Source organism: Pan paniscus, chromosome 17, assembly GCF_029289425.2.
Source record: "Pan paniscus chromosome 17, NHGRI_mPanPan1-v2.0_pri, whole genome shotgun sequence".
Classification (NCBI taxonomy): domain Eukaryota; kingdom Metazoa; phylum Chordata; class Mammalia; order Primates; family Hominidae; genus Pan; species Pan paniscus.
This window is the reverse complement of record NC_073266.2, coordinates 44,063,018-44,083,111: the sequence shown is the minus strand read 5'-3', so window position 1 is coordinate 44,083,111 and position 20,094 is coordinate 44,063,018. Positions and strand designations below refer to the sequence as shown.

At 44.4% G+C, this 20,094-nt stretch overlaps 1 protein-coding gene and 1 long non-coding RNA gene across 2 annotated transcripts in view; one reads left to right on the top strand and one right to left on the bottom strand.

Moving 5' to 3' along the window:
* The window catches only part of KCTD1 (potassium channel tetramerization domain containing 1), a 203,108-nt gene that overhangs the window by 4,169 nt on the left and 178,845 nt on the right, over nt 1–20,094 (top strand). The window lies entirely within an intron of this gene.
* On the bottom strand, nt 3,008–15,911 carry LOC117976808 (uncharacterized). The gene is made up of 3 exons (XR_004667578.3): nt 15,728–15,911; nt 14,353–14,494; nt 3,008–4,009 (listed from the first exon to the last, which is right to left on the bottom strand). It is a non-coding gene; the product is annotated as an uncharacterized LOC117976808 (long non-coding RNA).

Genomic DNA, 20,094 nt, shown 5'->3' with positions numbered 1-20,094 from the left:
CCACACACTGAGATCTAAAGGATGAAGGGGCCTGGGCAAGAGAGACAGAACAGAGACTAAGTTCCAGGGAGAAAAAAGAAGGAACAGTATTTTACCAAGCCAGGAGAGGCTTAGCAAAGGGGGAGGAACTCAGGGCTTAACTGGCTGGAGTAAGAGACGGAGGAAGCAGTGATGCAGACTGCAGGGACAGGCACCTGGTCTTCACCCAAGAGTAAGTGATGGGGAGGATTGGGAGAGGGGCAACAGTAATCAGATTGGTGTTTGGAAAGAATAACTCTGCTGGCATTCTGGGAAGTGGTCAGAGGGACCCAGATGGATGAAGCATAGCCCTTGGAAGGCTATTATAGTCATCCAGGCAAGAGAAGATATAGCTGGGGTTAGGGTAGGGGAAATACTGATGGAAGGGTTTGAGACCTATGTAGAGGGGAAAGTTTACAGAACCTAATAAAGGGTTGGCCATCGGTGAACAAGAAGAGAGAAGTGTCAAGTGGACACCTAAGTTTCGGGCATGTTAATTGAATAGACGTGGGAATTCTGAAGCCTGGGTGGATTTTGTATCTTTCACGTCATTTCTAATAGCCAGATTAAGTAGCAGTGAGAAGCCTCATTCACATCCGGTGTAACAGCATTCACAAAGGAAACCAAAGCATCTAGTCATTCTTTAATCCCTCCCTCCATTTGTTCAACAATTGGGTCTGGAGTGCCTACAGTGTATCAGGCACTCATCAGCCGGCTCTTTTTATCCTGTTATCCAAAATGCTTTTCCTTTATGAAGTGTACCGTGTGGTTCCATTTATCCAAGTCTGACTAAGTTGGAATTCATCATTGAAGGAGGCCTATGTTGAGCCTTCTGAAACAAACCTGTGCCTTATAGTGCAAATTAATTGTATTAAAATATTATAAACATGTCAGATGATTATGAAATGAATGGTTGGACGCTTTTTAAAAGTCCGTTTACATACAAATAACTGACACAATTATGCAAATCACTCAACTGAAAACACTTTGAATATCACTCTCTCCATAGGGGTTTGATGTACAAATGCAATTCCATAAGCTACTTTTCATGGTGGTTCTCATGTGGATGGCCCTGAGGGCAAATTCCAGTTGGAAAAACAACCATCATTTTGGCCTATTCCTTTTTCTCTATAAAAATGGGAACGATGTCATCTCTTTAACCTGCCTTACAGGATTGTTAAGAGGAAAAATAAGAGTATGTCCAACTGAAGTGCATATAAGTAGTATCAGTCAACCCCAAAGGGCACTTTCTCTGGAGGAGCCACCCCAAGTCTGGCCCCTGCTGTCTCAGTCCCTCGGTCCATATCAGTCTCACCTTATCTCAGCTGCCTCGGAAACCCCAGGCACTGGCAACATCCATGGCTAAGATTTAGGGAACAAGTAGCAGAGGCCGTCTGGAATACCTATCTCCCTGAGCCCTCCAAACAAGACTGTGAGGCAAGTAGTATTCTGCACCCATCTTGTTCTGCACCCACCCTAGGTAACATGCCTGAAAACTCGGTGTCCACTTGACACTTCTCTCTTGTTCACCTATGGCCAACCCTTTACTAGGTTCTGTACACTTTACCTTCTTCTTCTTCTTCTTCTTCTTTCTTTCTTTTTTTTTTTTTTTGAGACCGAGTTTTGCTCTGTCACCCAGGCTGGAGTGCAGTGGCTCGATCTCGGCTCACTGCAACCTCCCCCTCCTAGGCTCAAGCGATTCTCCTGTCTCAGCCTCCTGAGTAGCTGGGACTACAGGTGCCCGCCACTATGATCGGCTAATTTTTCTATTCTTAGTAGAGGTGGGGTTTCACCATTTTGGCCAAGCTGGTCTCGAACTCCTGACCTCAAGTGATCCGCCCACCTCGGCCTCCCAAAGTGCTGGGATTACAGGTGTGAGCCACCACACCCGGCCAACTTTACCTTCTAAATAGATCTCAGACTTTTCCATCAGTGTTCCCCCTACCCTAACCCTAGCTGTATCTCCTCTTGCCTGGAGGATTAGAAAGGTTATATCCGTTTCCTGAAGTCAAAGACTAGGCTAGTGGCAGAGCAGGGATTCTAACTCAGCTGGCTGACTACAAAACCCTGCCATTAGCCCCCATTAGCCGTTCTGCTTTCTCATCAACACCCATAGTCCTTTCTGTCCAGGACATACTATTTAAGCCCTTTTCAAGGGCACTTGGCAAAGGGCTTGCTTGTTCTGCCACCGGCTTCCATTCCTCCTGTTCTCTCTTCGCCCCCACCTCTGTATCTCCCTGCCACACCAGCACCCTGCTGTTATGCCAAGAGAGAAAGAAAAAAAACAAAAACAGTGTGAGATTGTTGTGAGAGATTGTTGTGATCAGAACATGTGAATTGGTCTCTATCTCTTGCTGAGCAAATCGTTTGCTCACAAGTACTCTGTCATGCTGACCAAAATAGGGATTTGTTTTCTATCCAATGGGAACTGACAACAATTCAGCCCTTGCTGCCGACACCAACGCTGCTATTAAGAAGAAGAGTTATGAACTGAAGAGAATGTTAACGAGATAGATTTCAAATGCTGGCTAGAGGAAGGGATATTCTTCCTGATAAATCTTTCCAAAGCATCTACTGCTATCATCACTTACTTGTTTTTGTAGCACTTTCACTTTGCTGGAAATTTGTAGCCAATGGAACAGAAAATGTGTGTAAAACAAAAGACCCAGACTTTCTATGTGAGGGGGAGAAAAAGCTACATTGGTCCGTGGTACTGATCCTTCTCTATCCTACCCATCCATTCCCACCATCCCATATGCAAATCCCACTCCATCTCTGTCTGTGCTGTATTTTCTTGGTTAAATTACTGAATCTCTCTAAGCTTCAGTTTTCTGAACTACAAATGAGATAATAATATGAGATCATTGTAAAGGAGATAATAATAGTCCTAGAGTTGTTCAGAGAATAAAATGAGATGTAACAGGATGTATATGCCTAGCACAAAATAAGCACTCAGAAAATATCCATATATTGTTAAGAGCAGGGACTGTGTTTATTCACCTTTGCTTTCTCAGTTCCTTAATACAGTGCCTGGCACACAGGATAAGTGCTCAATACATAGCTGTTGGATACATGAACACATAATTTCAGGGGACGCAAGAATAAAGCCAGATGTTGATTTCACTTCCCTGTAAGTACTTTTTGCCATTGACAAGAGGACCCAAGTTCTGCCAGATACCCTCACCTGCTGGTTATGGGCTTTTTCTAACCAATTAGATCAATCATTTGGGAACAGATCAAATTTGATCTGGGGAAGCATTGATGCTAAGTAGGACGTTGCCTCAAAGATGGTCCTGTTTTGCCTTTTGATTACTCATGTGGAGGTCGTCCTGTGCACAGTTGTCATGGGATTTCCAAAATCTGCAGACACTTATGCTATGAAATGATGCAAATGCACCGCTAGGTTCTGAACCCCCACAATGGGAGTCACTGAATTTGCGTATTAACACTGAGAAGAAACACGGGACCCGGTCTGATACCCATTCCATCCAGCAGATGGCAGTGACACACATTGGCAAGTAAACTTGGAATCGCCTCTGGTCTTGCTGTTAGTTTCTCACCATTGCCTCTCTCTCCTGGAAAAGGAAAGCCCAGCCAGCTTTAAAAAGCTGCCTTTCCCCAGCACTTTGGGAGGCCGAGGCGGGTGGATCACGAGGTGAGGAGATCGAGACCATCCTGGCCAACATGGTGAAACCCCATCTCTACGAAAATACAAAAAAATTAGCCGGGTGTGGTGGTGCGTGCCTGTAGTCCCAGCTACTCGGGAGGCTGGGGCAGAAGAATCGCTTGAACCCAGGAGGCGGAGGTTGCAGTGAGCTGAGATTGCGCCACTGTACTCCAGCCTGGGCGACAGAGCAAGACTCCGTCTCAAAAAACACACAAAAAAAAACACAAACAAAAAAGCTGTCTTTGCTCCTTCACCGAAACAACCGAGGCTCAACGGGGACAGCTGGAAGGATCAGCACCTCCGAGCCGTCTGTTTCTTCCTGGGCTGTGGGGCAGAGAGGAGAAAGAAAGCAGACCTTGTTATCTGGTGCAATCCACTTACTGCCAGTTTCCCAGAGATATGGATCATAAGAGGCCTGCTTTCCTGTTTATTTAATCAAATCAACAGAAGAAAATGCTGTTAACCTCCAGCGTCTACCATACTCTGGGTTGAGAGCGCTTGATGCCACAAGTGATCAGGAATACTAGTAAAGATAATAACCCAGTCTTAGGCAGTCACGTGCTGCCAGGGAATGGAACAGTGTCTATGCTGCTGAAGACCCATGTGAAGTCCTCTCATGTGGGGTCGTGAAATGACTTGGTTCTTCTGGTTGCTTAAAAATAGAGACCCACTGTTAATTGTGTGACCCCAAAGCTTTGGTTTCATTATCTATACAATGTGGGTGAGGAAAACCACCTCAGAAGGTTGTTGTAAGAACTGAATATGTAACACCAATACAATGCTTCTAAATGCCAGACTCTTTTTCAAGGGCTTTGCAAGATATTACTTGTGTAATCCTCATCCATCACCGAAGAGGGTGATATTATTGGCATCCCCATGTTTTAGATGAGGAGATGGAAGTGCAGAGAGATAAAGTAACTTGCCCAGGTTCACATATGGTGAGTGGCTGAGCCAGGAGTTGATCTGTGCATTCAAGTTTCCAGTCCTTGCTCTTAGTCTCTAGGTGCAGCTGCCTCTTACTAATACTGATTAGTAATTACTAATACTAATAATTATTAGGCACCTTCCATATGCTAGGAACGTTACATATTTTAACTCCTCTCATATTTTCACGTTCACTATAAAGGTGGGAATGATTACCTTCCTCATCTTAACAAATGAGGAAAAAATATTTACTCTGTGCCCACTCAGTAGGAAACACAATAAAGTAATTCCAAAGAGGTGTAAATACTTCTGCTCCAATTTACATTTGGATACAGGTAAACAAATTAATGAGGACTGCAATCTATTTAAATGCTACAGGGTGGGTCCCTCTGTAACTGACTTAACGATAAGAGAAATCCGCAGTGAGAGTATATGGGGCTTATGCTCCCATTGTACATGACAAGGTATGTAAACATTTTTTAAATTGTCTTGCTCTTTAAAATTTTCATCAGGAGCCCTTGGATATTTATAGCCTCACAGCCATTTCCAGAAATGGTGAATGGCCTGCAGAGATTTGGTTTGGTCCCACTCCCATTTATAGCACTGCTTTCTCCTGCTAAGAGTCACCATCATCATTTGATGAAGAGGTAAGAAGATCTAGGTGATTTAAAGCCTGGCGCAGTGGCTCACACTTGTAATCCCATCACTTTGGGAGGCCGAGGTGGGTGGATCACTTGAGGTTAGGAGTTTGAGACCAGCCTGGCCAACATGGTGAAACCCCGTCTCTACTAAAAATACAAAAAAAAAATTATACAGGCATGGTGGTGCACGCCTGTAATCCCAGCTACTTGGGAGGCTGAGGCGGGAGAATCACTTGAACCTGGGAGGCAGAGGTTGCAGTGAGCCGAGATTATGCCACTGCACTCCAGCCTGTGCAACAGAGCAATGAGACTCTGTCTCCAAAAACAAAACAAAACAAAACAAAACAAAAGATCTAGGTGATTTGTTAAATGGCCATCACCTGTGAGGGCCAGCTCCTTTGTCCGTGAGTTCCAGGAACTCACAATGGTCAAAGAAATTCACCTGCAGTATGAACTACATTGGTCTCTCCCTTATCAGAAATGCCATTCCAAGTCTGGGATGGAAGGCAGGTTTTAGGATCTGGAGTCTAAGGACTTTGGACCCTACTTAATGCAGTCTGCACAAATGAAGTTTGGTAGAAGAGACAACTCTCAAAATGAGGCCAAAATTTCAGAATTCAGCCTTTTTTTTTTTTTTTTTTTTTTTTGAGATGGAGTCTCACTCTGTTTCCCAGACTGGAGTGTAGCGGCATGATCTCGGCTCACCGCAACCTCCGCTGCTTGGGTTCAAGGTTCAAGTGATTCTCCTGCCCCAGCCTCCTGAGTAGCTGGGATTACAGGCACCTGCCACCGCACCCAGCTAATCTTTGTATTTTTAGTAGAGATGGGGGGGTTTCACTATCTTGGCCAGGCTGGCCTTGAACTCCTGACCTTGTGATCCACCCGCCTCAGCCTCCCAAAGTGCTGGGGTTACAGGCGTGAGCCACCGCACCTAGCTGAATTCAGCCTTTTTTAGTGGCTGAGAATATTATATTTCAAAGATCCAAAGTATCTGAAAAGTGAGTCATTCAAAGGTTGTATAAGTCACACTAGCTCTGTAAGAAGTGCAGGTGGTTTTCTATAGGAAAAACAGATCTTTATCTAGACCTGCTCCAGTCTAGCTCATCCCCACTTAGTAGAAATAGCCACAGGAGTTCAAGACCAGTGGAGTCACAGAGACCTGACCAATCATGTATCATGCTGCAAGGTGAGCCAGGGTTGAGTGAGTGAAAGACAAAGGAAATTCTGCACACTTCCACCTTAAGAAATCAGGGGCATTTCTTATTTTTTTTTTCTTCCCATTAAACCTTTGTGTTCATGCAAATCTTTGCACATGCTATTCTTTCACTTCTGATGTCTTTATGTCTAAATGCATTAGAAACAGAATGTTTCTAGCTGAAGTTCAAATCATTTAAAAAGCTCAATATTTTAGTTATGCATAATTGTTCAAGGGGTCTTCTTTCTTTTTCCCTCTTAAAAAAATTCTGAGTCAAAATGCATTTTAGATTTTAGGCTGAGATTCAAATTTTACTTTTGAAAACATGCACCCAGATTCCTTTTAGAGTCACACTTTTTTTTCATTGTACAGTTGAAGTGTTCATATAGCTGAGTTATTTTTGACAGCTCTTCTGCAAACTATAAATGTCTGGTAAGAACGTCTCCAAATTATTCTGCTAAGGAGCATGACAGATACATTTTTAACACCTGAAAATTATATCTTCTGATAAGGTTGGTTATTCAAGAGCTGATGATATAGTTTACATACGCTCTATCTTCTCTCTTTGCTTTTTACTGTTGTCTACTTTTTGGCCTCATAATTACTTTTTTGGTGCCTCCGTCAAAGGATGGAGAAAAAGAAAAGAAAGGAAACACATTTCAAATCCGTTTCTCTTTCTTTCTCCCTCCTGCTCCCCCTAACAACTTGACAAAGTATATTGGGAAGGAGTCAGCTCTTGATCCATGCTAACAGAGGGACGTAACAGCATGAAAAATCCAAAGGAATAGTCAATCCAATATCATTTTTGTTAATATATTGACGTGATGTATTAATTAGGCTAGTGTTAAATATTGCAATCTTAATTTGCATATTACTATTGGACTCATATTTTTCTTCTCCATTTCAACTTCTGCAGTCTTACTATATGACTTCAGCATTAATATGAAAGACTTATCCAACCCCTTACCAAATAGTCTTTTCCACATATGAATATGAATCAGCCTTCCCAAAGTATTTTCTAGCTCAGTCATTCTTAAACTTTAGTATACAACAGAATTGTCTGCAGAGCTTGTTAAAACACAGATTTCTGGCTCCATTCCCAGAGTTTTCAATTAGATAGGTCTAGGGTGAGGCCTGAGAATTTGCATTTCTAGCAGGTCCCCAATGGATGCTGATGCTGCTGTCCAAGGGACCGCACTTTGAGAACCTCTGTTTTAGGGGTAAAGTCGACCCTAGAGATGCTCCTGGAGGGAAATAAAAAAGGATTCACACAGCTGGGCATGGCAGCTCATGCCTGTAAACCTAGCACTTTAGGAGGCCGAGGTGGGAAGATTGCTTAAGGTCAGGAGTTTGAGACCAGTCTGGGCACCATATTAAGACCTCATCTCTACAATAATAATAATAACCAGGCATGGTGGTGCATGCTTGTAATCCCAGCTACTCTGGAGGCTGAGGGAGGAGGATTGCTTGAGCCCAAGAGGTTGAGGCTGCAGTGAGTTATGATTGCAGCACTGCACTCCAGCCTAGGTGACAGAGCGAGACCCTGTCTCAAAGAGAAACATAAAAGGATTTATGTGCCTGTAATCCTAGCTACTCAGGAGGCTGAGGCAGGACGATCACTTGAGCCCAGAACTTTGAGGCTGCTGTGAGCTATGATCACACCTCTGCACTTTATTTTTTTGAGATGGGGTCTCACTCCAGGCAATAGTGAGACCCTATCTCTAAAAAATAAAAAAGGATTAGTCAGTCAAATAACCCTGGGAAACATGATACCCTCTTTTGAAGCCTTTTGAAGTATTTTGAAGATTTATAGAAATCTTGCAATATGGGGAATCCATTTTCTAACTTAGATTTTCTAAAGTTATTTGACCACAGAGCCCTTTATTCTGTCAGTACAATTTAACTCTCAGAATTACTATTCTTGGAACATACACGTTAGGGAAGGCTGCCCTATTTTGCAGTGCCTTGATGGGCTAAACTTCAGTACCCCTCACTTCTGCTTCATGTGGGCAACCCACTGTCATGGACACAGGTTGGCCGTTTGCATCACTTGGCATCTCTGCAGCTCAGCAATCTCCCACTCCTGGCATTCTGTTGACCAGAGTATATTATTCTCCAACTGTTCCCACTAAGCCTGCTTTTCAACCTCAGTGCAGTCTGCAGTCCCTTCCCTGCTTCCTCTTTCTCTCTCTCTCTCTTTTATTTTTTTTTTTTAGACAGAGTCTCACTCTGTTGCCAGGCTGGAGTGCAATGGTGCAATCTCAGCTCACGGCAACCTCCACCTCCCAGGTTCAAGTGATTCTCCTGCCTCAGCCTCCCCAGTAGCTGGGATTACAAATGTCCACCACCACACCCAGCTAATTTTTGTATTTTTAGTAGAGACAGGGTTTCACCATTTGGCCAGGCTGGTCTCGAACTTCAGACCTCAGGTGATCTGCCCGCCTTGGCCTCCTGAAATGCTAGGATGAAGGTGTGAGCCACCATACCTGCCCCCTGCTTCCTCTTTACTCACCCCCACTGCTTGTCTTCCTTGTCAACTCTCCCTCCTTAGTCAGCCTGGGTTCAGTGGACACTTGTTTCCACAGCGTTCTCACTGCCACCCTTAACTCTTTCATCACCTTGACCTCTCTGTCTTTTCTGTCTTGCCAATGGTCGGTCCTTGATAACCTTCCTTTTTCCTCACTTTTGATCCTGAGGCCCTGAGTGGCACTGGTGGATTGTCACATAATTCTTCCTGCTGCCATTACAACATCCATCCATTCATCCAGTATTTACATGGCTTTTTCTATGTTAGGCACTACTTTAAGCCTTAGAAATACAAGGCAAAAAATCCAAGGTCTCACAGAGTATACTTTCTAGGGGAAACGGGGATGAGAACCAAATCAGATAGGATTAAGTGCTATGCAAAAAAATTAAAGCAGGTGAGACCTCCATAAAGAGGTGATGTGTAAGCTGATCTCTGGGTGGCAGTCATGTTAGCTCACCTTAGCAGGCCCCCCTTTTTTTTTTGAGACAGAGTCTCACTCTGTCACCCAGGCTGGAGTGCAGTGGTGCTATCTCAGCTCACTGCAAGCTCCGCCTCCCGAGTTCACACCATTCTCCTGCCTCAGCCTCCCGAGTAGCTGGGACTACAGGCACCCGCCACCAAGCCCGGCTAATTTTTTGTATTTTTAGTAGAGACAGGGTTTCATCGTGTTAGCCAGGATGGTCTTAATTTCCTGACCTCGTGATATGCCCGCCTTGGCCTCTCAAAGTGCTGGGATTACAGGCGTGAGCCACTGCACCCGGCCAGCAGGCCCCTTGATATTGCCTGGCAGTACCCAGCTAACTTCTTATTTCATTCCCCGCAGAGGCTGTTCTAGATCTCTTTACTCTTCCCAAATTCCAAACTCATTCCCACTTATCAGATAATTTTGCCTCCTGACTTATTGAGATGTCCACTCCCTCTATTCCTGACACCAAGTCTCCACCATGGCTCTACTAATCCTGTCTTTCTTTCTTGTTGTCCCTTCTAACATCTTGTCTTTCCTCTCTCCATTGGCCCCTTCCTGTAGCCTACAACCATCTGTTGAACAACGCATCTTTTTGTGTACCCCCGAATTTCATATGTTGAAACCCCACCCCCATGGTGGCTGTATTTAGAGATAGGGACTTTGGGGACATAATTAAGAGTAATTACCAGTTCGTAAGGGTAGGGCCCTGATCTAATAATATTAGTGTTCCTATAAGAAGAGACACCAGATAGCTCAGTCTCTATCTGCTCTCACACAAAGAAGAGGCTGTGTGAGCACACAGCAAGAAGGTGGCTGTCGGCGAGCCAGAGAGAGAGCCCCGCCAGAATCTGCTTCTCCGGCTCCTTGATCTTGGACATCCCAGCCTCCAGAACCGTGGGAAATAAATTTCTGTTGTTTAAGCCACCCAGTCTGTGCTATTTTGTTATGGCAGCCTGAACTCACTAACACACCATCCTTCAACACAAAACAGAACCTCCCTGCCTCCTGCTTCCACTTCCCTTGCCTCCCCTCACGCCAGCGCACGCCCCTCCGCCCACCGCCATCTGGCTTCTCACACCTTCCGCCCTCCCACCCTCCCCGCAGGTTGTACTTTTCAAATTACATTTCCTTCTAGTGTGTTCATTTAGTGCATTCTTACGCCTTTTCAAAATGGGACAGCATTACAAAATGTAGAATGGAACATGCTCTAAAAGGTTTTATTTTTAACTTCTCTTGGGATCGCAACCTCTGCAGTCTTTCAGTGTTTCACGCTACTTAACTGACCTCAAACACCAAATGTAATCTCTGCCTGTCACTGAATCCAACATATTTCTCAGTGAAGTTCCCTTTTTTACTTCCTTAACAGTTTTTTTGAATGACTTAGGGAAGTAGAGATTAGTTAGTGCTCTAGTTTGTATTTTTCAACATCAACACTGTTGGTTTCCTACCACTTTCCAACTGAATGGTAATAGCCCTAAGCAGAATTAAAAATCAAAATTGGGAAGCTGGTTTATTCTTTCTCAGGAAATTTTCCCTGCTAAACTTTTGTATTCTCTTTTTAATTAATTAGAATCTCATCAACCATTGCTTATTTAGTGGAATATTATCACAGGACATGCCCGAGAGGCACCGATTTCTGGGAGGGGACAAGTGTCATTGCTTCCCCAAGTTGACATTTTGCATCCAGGGCATTGGTCACTCGCTCTAAGGAGAGAAGATAAGACATAGAGATGAGGCAGGATTAGGACATTCACTTCCACTGCTGTGGATTTCCTCCAAAGCTCCTGCACTGATTACAAAGATTTCCTGGGTCGAGTCTGTCACATCCCTACAAAGAAAGCCAAAAAAACCCACCCAGCATTGCAGTGATTTAAGATCAAGCCCGATTCCATAGGGCATGGAAAAGTGTCAGGCAGGGAAGAGGGGATTAAATAGAGCAACATCTAGACAGCACTTTGCATAGTGCCCGGCATGTAGTAAGTGCTCAGAACATGGTAGTCATTGTCATCAGTGCCATTGTCAGTATAATTATTACTGGTCCTCATCATATAAATATACATATGCGTATGTATTGTACACATATGCATGTGTATATGAGTGAAGATTCCTTCTGGCTCTAAATGGAACCTATGAGTCTTGAAGGAACCCAAGGTGAAATGGTGAAGCTCATCTCGAGATCTGATACCTGCCCTTAGAGTTGTCTAGAAGGCTGGTTGAAATGTCACTTTAGGCACTGATTTTGTGCCTAAAGAAGGGGCATGGAACAGACTCTGCCCACCTAACCCCATCAGATCAATGAATACCTACAAAGAGTTAAACAGCTAGGCAAATATGGCATGCCAGACGGACTGCACCAGGGGTTCTAGGATGGGGGGTTGTCATAACTTGGGGATAAGAGGGGTGGGAGGCTTACTGCAATGGAGACCAGTGGGGAAATGAAAAAAGGAAACTGAACAGAAGGTGAAAATTCACTCTTGGGCTGCCTGTGAAGAGTAGCAAAATGCTAGCCCAACAGGAAAGAATATGCCATGGGAAGCATTCACAAAGCTGTGTCTGAGCTAAAAAGGGCAGAGGAGCTTCTGGTGTCTAGAGAAAGAATATTTTTAAAAATCCAAACTATACAAGTAAAATATTACACTCTATGCTGTGGGTTACAAGCAACCAATTAATCAGCACCTGGTTCTGAGGCACCGTGGGGCTACAAGGAAGGCAAAGGCTCTGCCTCCAGATGTTTGGAATCTTGGGGGAAACGTGGTAAATGACAATGGGGTAGGGAACTTGAACAAAGTACAAGGCCCAGTGGCCAGTGGGTTGGGAAAGCTTCCTGGAGGAGGTGCGGGTATAAACAGGCCTTACATACACACACAGCAAGCCAGGCTGGGACAGTGAGATGAACTGCAGGTAAAAACGATTTTAAAAGGCAAGTAAGAAATCAGTCTGGCAGAAACAGGAGTTTGGGGAGGAGAACCACAAATTCAGCCCCCTTTCCTGTTCCTATCCACCCTGCTTCTGGGATCTTGGCTACTCTCTCGGATCTAGATCCCACAGTACCATCCAACTCTGCCGTCCTTGTCCTCTCTGTGTCCCCAAGCTTCCTCCGCAGATGCCTCCTCTTTCTATTTTGACCACTCTTCCCAGGGAACCTCATGTTCCTTGACTTTAGAACAAACCAGTGCAGCTGACTCCATTCTGTTTTTCTGCCTGCGTGTGTCTACCTGCCCAGTGCACACCCCCGCTTGACAGACAGCACACACTCTTATAAGGTCCCAAAGTAAAGTCATCACCTTCCTCCTGTCCTGAACATTTCTCCCTCCTCTAAGTGCTCAGGTGCTCAGTACAGAATCCCAATGATTTTCCTGATTCTTTTCTTTCCCTCAATCCCTCCTGGACACACACAGACACGTGTATGTGCAGATGCATCATGGTGCCTATGCATTTGCTCACACACAGACTCATCAAGGTCATTCCTACTTCCACGCTCCCATCCCCTCTCACTCTCATTCCTTTTTGTTTGTTTGTTTTTCAGAGACAGAGTCTCACTCTGTCACCCAGGCTGGAATGCAGGGGCACCGTCACGGCTCACTGCAGCCTGAATCTCCCAGGTTCAGCTCCCAGGAACCTCAGCTACCCCACCACCTGCCTCACCAGTAGCTGGGACTACAGGTGGGAGGCATCATGAATAGATCATTTTTAAATTTTTTGGAGGGATGAGGTCTCACTATGTTTTCCGGACTGGTCTCGAACTCCTGGGCTCAAGCAATCCTCCCACTTCAGCCTCCCTAAGTGCGAATTACAGGCATGAGCCACTGCAGCCACACTCTCATTCTCTACACTTACTCATCTACCCTCTCTCCTCTGGACCACTGGAATTTCTCCTTTAGACCTCTCTTCTCTGGACCATTGCTGTGGCCACCACGCTTGTCCCACCTACCTCCTCCCTGTAAACCACTCCCCACCAACACAAGCTCCTTCCTGCTATTACCAAAATTCTCTTTTGACAACCCAGTTCAGAATATTAGGATGCCAAACTCTATCTTAAACAAAACTGGCCATCTACTGATGCACGTGTGTATTGATTCTATGCTGTGTGATCCCCAAGCAGCAGTGTGGCCCAAGGATTCGGAATACAGGTGCTGGAGCCTGATTATCTGGGCCTAGACCCCTAAGCTGCTGCTTCCAACTATGCGGCCCAGGGTTTGAACATATCCTCATCTGAAAACGTGGATCAGCATTTGACCTACAGCACAGCGGTGTTGTGAGGATTAAACAAAGCAAATCTTTGTAATGGAGCCAGGCACATAATCAGCGCCCATTACACAATAGCTACGATGGGATGGGGGAGAGAGATAATAAGAATACAATAATTTTATCGATAATGTTTATCATTATTGTATTGTTACACAATAACGTTTAACTCTGGGCCCTAGGATTTTTATTTTCTCATTTTTTCCTTTATTTTTCCAATTCTCTATAATAACCATGAAATCCTTTTACAACCATTAAACTGATCTTTTCTTTGGATATGACATGATGTTACATCCTTGCTTGAAAAGGTTCAATAACCTCCCACTGCCTACAAGATAGGAACCAAAGCCCTGGGCCCGGCTTCGGGAGCCCCGCATCTGCGGACAGCCAGATAGACTGGCGACTCCTCCCACTGCCTCACTTGCACTCTAGGCTCCAGCTTCTCCAGACTTCTTTGCTCCCAGATGCTGTGTCCTGCATCGTCTTCTCTTTTTCTTGTGTCCTTACTTCGCAGGGATTCTCAGCTCTTCTGACTTCACTACTGCCCAACGAGACCCCTGTTCACACTAGGAACTCCTGGACTCAAGCAATCTCCATGGTTCAGAACCCAGATTTTCTGTGGGGAGATGTTTCTCCCCAGGGGACTCTGGGGCAACATGCATTGCTCACCAAGACCGAGAGCTCCCTAAGTCTCCAGGCTGGGCCGCAGTCCCGTGGGCATCTCCAGACATCTGTAGAATCCTCTGAGGTTTGAAGAGAGATAGAGGGACGGAGAGGCAAAGAAGGAAGGGAGGCTGTTGCATGCAGGACTCTAAAAACGACACAGCAAGAGGGAATTTTGCAAGACTTTTTTAAGGACAGCATGATAAAAGCAACATTTTTAGGAGCAGATATGGGCAATAATATTACGCAAAATGAATAATGTGCAGAGGTCAGAAAGTCAGGAAAGAGGCAGTTGGCTGTAGTTGAATCAAAAGGGGTGAGGTCTTGTTCTCAGGTGGACTGGCTGCTGAAGACAGCACCAAGAGCTCCCACAGCTCCTGTTCCTAGCCACCTGCCCTTTGCTGCCCTGCCGGGCACTTCCCCAAACACATCCAATGACTACCACCAGCCCCTGTGACCAATACGAATGTCGTAGCCACCTAATGTGAGGCACAGTCACACAGCTAACTGTTAAGCAGTAGAGACGTGATTCAAACCTGACACAGCTGACCCCAAAATGGGGGCTGCTAACTAAGCCTCCTCCACTGCGGCTGCTGCTACAGCCTGAACAGCCAGCAGATCTCTTGGCCTTCAGAAATGCTGAGGTTAAAAAATGAATTGTATGCTGTGCTTAGGCCTGGAATAGTTTTGCAGTTGTATTTTAAGACTTTTTTTTTTTTTAACTACTGGAAAAATTTTGGTGGGAGATAAATAAAATATTAAAGGAGGAAAAGAAGATATTCAAGTGTCTTCTAGGAAGTTATGAAGGTTATGAATAGAATGAACTTGGACTGATTTGACACTGAACTGTGAAGCGTGGGAGTTTCTGGGTAAATGAAAGATGCTCTATTACATAACAAGCTGCGGTGCTTTTGCACTTTATTACCTGCAGGTATGATACAGGCTGAAAATGTACAGTGAGTGCAAAAGACCTGGATATACTGATAGATGATTAATTTGCAACTGATTTTTTAAAGACAAACTATGTATATATGGGAGAGATTTCCTTAAGTCTTTGATGTGACACCCAGGAGAGCCAGCCTACAAATTCAGACTGTCCTTGCTAAGATGGTCTAACATTACAAAAATGATAACAATAGCCACAAAGTGCCAGTCACTGCACTGACACCCTCTTATTCAATTCTCACAACAACCCTTTGAGGAAAACATTATTGTCTCCACTCTTCAGATGTGAAAACTGAGGCACATAACTTTCTCAAGGCTGCACAGCTAATAAACTGACAAAGCTGAGATTCCAGCCCAGGTCAGTGGACCCCAAAGCCCAGGCTCCTCCCATTAGAGACACTGCCTCTAGGGTGAGCCGACCGCTGAATCAACTCACAGAGACATGCCTTCTTTTGTGTTCTGGAATCTTCTCCAACAGCAAGAAACAGGCCTCATCCCACTGAAGCGACAGGGCTACCTTTCTCCATTGAAAGGACGCCAGGCTTCTTAGTCATGGCTTAACTTCCCTCTGTTTCCAGCTCTTGAAATCGGCAGAGGGGAGGGTGACCACACTAGGTGGGCTGACCCCATAATAGAAGCCTTAACACATTTCACATTTCTGCCCACACACCCAGCGCCTCCTCCTCGCAGCTCACATCAGCACCACCCCCAGCAATCTGGATAGTCCTCCTGCCATTTGAGAGAACATTCTTCGTTGTTCACAGTCTCTGGGGTTCACATAAAGCCAAAGTTTACACTTTGGAGTGTTCTTTTGTCCTGTGACAAATCTGGCCCGGGGTTCAGAAGGAGCATGGGAGGCACCTAATCAGAAGCAATCCAGAGACGATAGAGTCAGGAGGAGGAAGGAGGGGAAGCGCAAAACATGGGAGATGCATGGAGAGTTGCAAGTACCACACAGGAACAACAACAAAAAAATTTAAACCGTTTGAAAACTAGGCGCAGTGTTGGAAGCGTCAGCAGTAGATGGAGCACAAACGCGAAGGGTCTGAAGCCCTCCGAGGTGCTCTGGAGGGAGCGAGTCATGGCAGGGACCGCAGCGGGTGAGAGCAGTGGGAGGAATCCCCGCTTCACCGCTTCTCTGCTGTGGAATTCCAGGGGAGTTGCTTAACTTCTGGGAACCTCAGTTTCCTCTTCTGTATAATGAGGATGATAATATTCAAGAAAATGAAAATAGTTCCAGCAACTGCCGGCTAGGTTGGAATGGGGTCCAGCTGTTGGATGTCCAGGCCCCAGGCAAATAACTTCCGTGGGGGCCCATCTGTATGAACACTGGGTTTCTCTGAAGCGTGGCAGGACCATTCTGGCAGCTCAAGCCGCTCGCCAGGCTGCCCTCCTGGAAGAGGTGTCCAGACACAGGGCCATGGGTGATCATGTGAGTGTGAAGTCCTGAGGGCATCCAGTGACCCCAATGCTCAGGTATTCGTTGATGCAGAAGTAATTGTGGCTTTTGCCATTGAAAGTAATAAGAAGAACCGCGATTACTTTTTCACCAACCCAGTAGAAATTCAGAGAGCACTCTGAATGGGAGAAATGGGAGTTTCGGTCGGGACTCAGGGCACCCTGGTGTGATGGCACTGCCAGCTCTGGCCAGTCTCAGGCAGCAGGGAGGGACCTAGAAAATTCCAGGAAGTTGCTGCAATGTGAGGAGCCCTGAGAGGCACAGGGTCCCAGCTTGCTCAGGTCGAAGGACAATACTAGCTGTGATGTTCCTAAGGGAACATAACCATCACTCACATAATAAAAACAATAATCAGACAGTGTTTCTCTATGACTTTGTGGGAACAAACCAGCAACCAGACCGCCATGAAATAGACAGATGGGCACTCTGCAACCACAAACATAAACTCCCCCCTCTTCTGACTAACTTGACTATTGGTTCTCTCTTCACGGCAGTCCTAGCCCACTTTAATCTTCCACCCTCCTGGACAAATTATCAAGATAACCCCAATCGTCAAATGGCCCTTGCTGTTGGACTGAACTCAGTCTAAAACTGTCCACTCATTCCTTAACCCCTCCTTAGACTCTCCCAGCACAAGCCCCAACCCCGGAACAACCCCTCCCACACCCTCCTGCAGTTCCCTGGTGTGTGTCCTCACTTGCTGCAGCAAGCTGAATTAATCTACCCTGGCGTGACTACAAGTGTGTTCTTGATGGTCTTTGGTTGGGGGGCTTCATGATAACCTATCTCCCAGGGCTCTTTTAAGGATTGTGCACAACTGTGCCTGGTGTGTAGAGGGCTGTCACTATTTGGGGGCATTTCACAGTCCTTCTGATCTCACCAAGCATCTAGTCTGGCTCCTTAGTCCTCAAAGCTCTATGGTTTGTGTACCAGTAACCTCAGCATCACCTGGGGCTTGTTAGAAATGCAGACCCTTGCGCCCCGCACTGGACTGACTGATGTGGTTTTTAACAAGATCCCTGGGGGGATCTGTGTCACAGTTAAGTTAGAGAAGCACTGCTCTAGCTTAAGAGATCCATTCTTGCACCACATGCTCAGAACGGCGGAGAGGGGTACATGATGGGTGAAGGCTCCTGCGGCTGCCATTCAAACAAACGTTAGGTTCCAGGCGATTTTCCAGCCGTGGGTGTGGGCACGCCAAGCGCGCAGGAGCACGACCAGGTCTGGGGATTCAACTTGCTTATCCATTCATGAGCAACTCCAGTAGCAAGAATATGCCTGTTGCACTAGCAATTCTGTATTCATATCTTCTTAGTTTCTCACCCTAGTCCTGTGGGCACAGTGGGCAGGGAAACTCTTATCATTCCTACTTTATAGAAGAGAAAACAGCCTTTGAGATGCACAGGTTTTGCTTAGTGTCACTTGGTGGCCAAACGGTAGAGACAAACAGGTCCAGCATAACATTTAAGGGACAAGAAAAAACTCAGAAATTGAGATAAATAATATTTTAATGCAATATTTTTTGAAATAAAAATTAATGCAAAAAAAGCCATAATGAGAAGCAGATCAAAAGTTAATAAAGACAAGGTTCCAAGGCAGCTAGAATTACATTAAAATATTTGATGTTTTTGTTCAATGTGGATTTTTAACATTAATTTTATTATTTTTAAAATGCTGTTTCTTTTCTTTCTGAGTCTCTTGGCACCCCCTTAAATTTTGCCTCACTCATTTCTGCTAGAGTCTCAGAGGGCGTTTAGCAAATGGCCAGAATTGTGTGTGGTTTGTGGAGTTAGACTGCCCGCATTCAGATCCATGGTTGGCCAATTCCTAGCTGTGTTCATTTGGGGAAGTCAATTAAGCTTTACTGCTTTAGTTTCTTCTCCGTAAAATAGAGAGGGCTGAAGTTCAATTCGGTAAAAATAAAGAAGGACCAAGATGATGTAGTCCAATTACAGAGCTCTGAAGTTCTAGTTTAATCCAAATTTAAAATATCTACAAGATTGACAGCATTTACTTAAGTAATCCTCTATAAATATAAATTTTAATTATATAAATGTGCACATGTAATCATATCATACATACTGTTGTTTTTAGCTCGGTCTTTTAGCTCAATGCCCCTTTCTTACTCTTTTCCTTCCCTCCCCTCCCCGTGTAACTCATGCTAACATGCCCGATATGTATTTTCCATATTTTCCTTTGTATTTCTATAATGAGGTACAGACCACAACACACACATGCATATACATGTGTACACATTTTGATACGGAGGTTGGGATCGTTGTTTCACAAAATGGATTATATCATAAATGCTTTTCTGCACTCACTTATAAAGCATACCATATAGAAATCCCTCCAAGCCAACCAGTGTAGCTCTATTCTTTGCTTTTTCCTTGGCAGTGTGCTAGTCTAGAGGTGCACTACCATGATTCATTTTCCCATTTTGTACTAATGAGGATTCATTTTTTTCCCACTTTTTTGCCACCCTGAATAATGCTATATTTAAACATACTGATACATATATTCTAATACTGTAGATAGTTTTCCCTGTTCCAGAATTTGATATAAATGGAATCATACAGTCTGGAATCTTTTGTATCTGGATTATTTTGTCAGCATGTTTTTGAGATTGAACCATGCTGTTGAGTGTAGCGTAGTTCTTTCCTTTTGATTGCTGAGTGGTCCGTTGTATGCATATACCACAGTTTGCTTATTCTTCTGAGTATGTGTATTTCAAATTTTAATAGATACTGCCATGTCACTTCCCCAAAGTGCTGTACAATTTACATTTCAACTTTGTAATATTGTTGTAGTTGTCTTTAATTTTGGCAGGCCTGATAGGCAGATATGATGTCTCATTAGTACTTTAATTTGCATTTCCCTAACGATGGTAAATTCAAGCATCTTTTTGTACATTTGTTGACTCTCTGCTTTTGTGCTTCTATAAATTGCCTTTTCTTATTCCTTCATCATTTTTCTATTGAGTTGACAAATTATAAAATCTCTTTCTATATGATATAAGTACATTCTTTGCAGTTTGGGTTACAAGTATTTTTTCCAAATCTATCGTTTGTGTTTTGAATTTGCTTAGAATATTTAATACTGTACACATTTGGGGGGGTAGTTATTTTATTTTATGTTTAATTGACGAATAATGATTGTGTGTATTATGGGATCATACTACATTTACGATATGGTCAACAATATGTTTCTTTTATGGCCTCTTGTGTTTTCCAGTCTTGTTAAGGTTTCCTTGTCCTTGGATTATACATGAAGCCTCCTTCTACGATAATTTGTCTTGTTTTGTTGTCCACAGTTAAGACTTTACTCTCTGGGGAATGTATTTT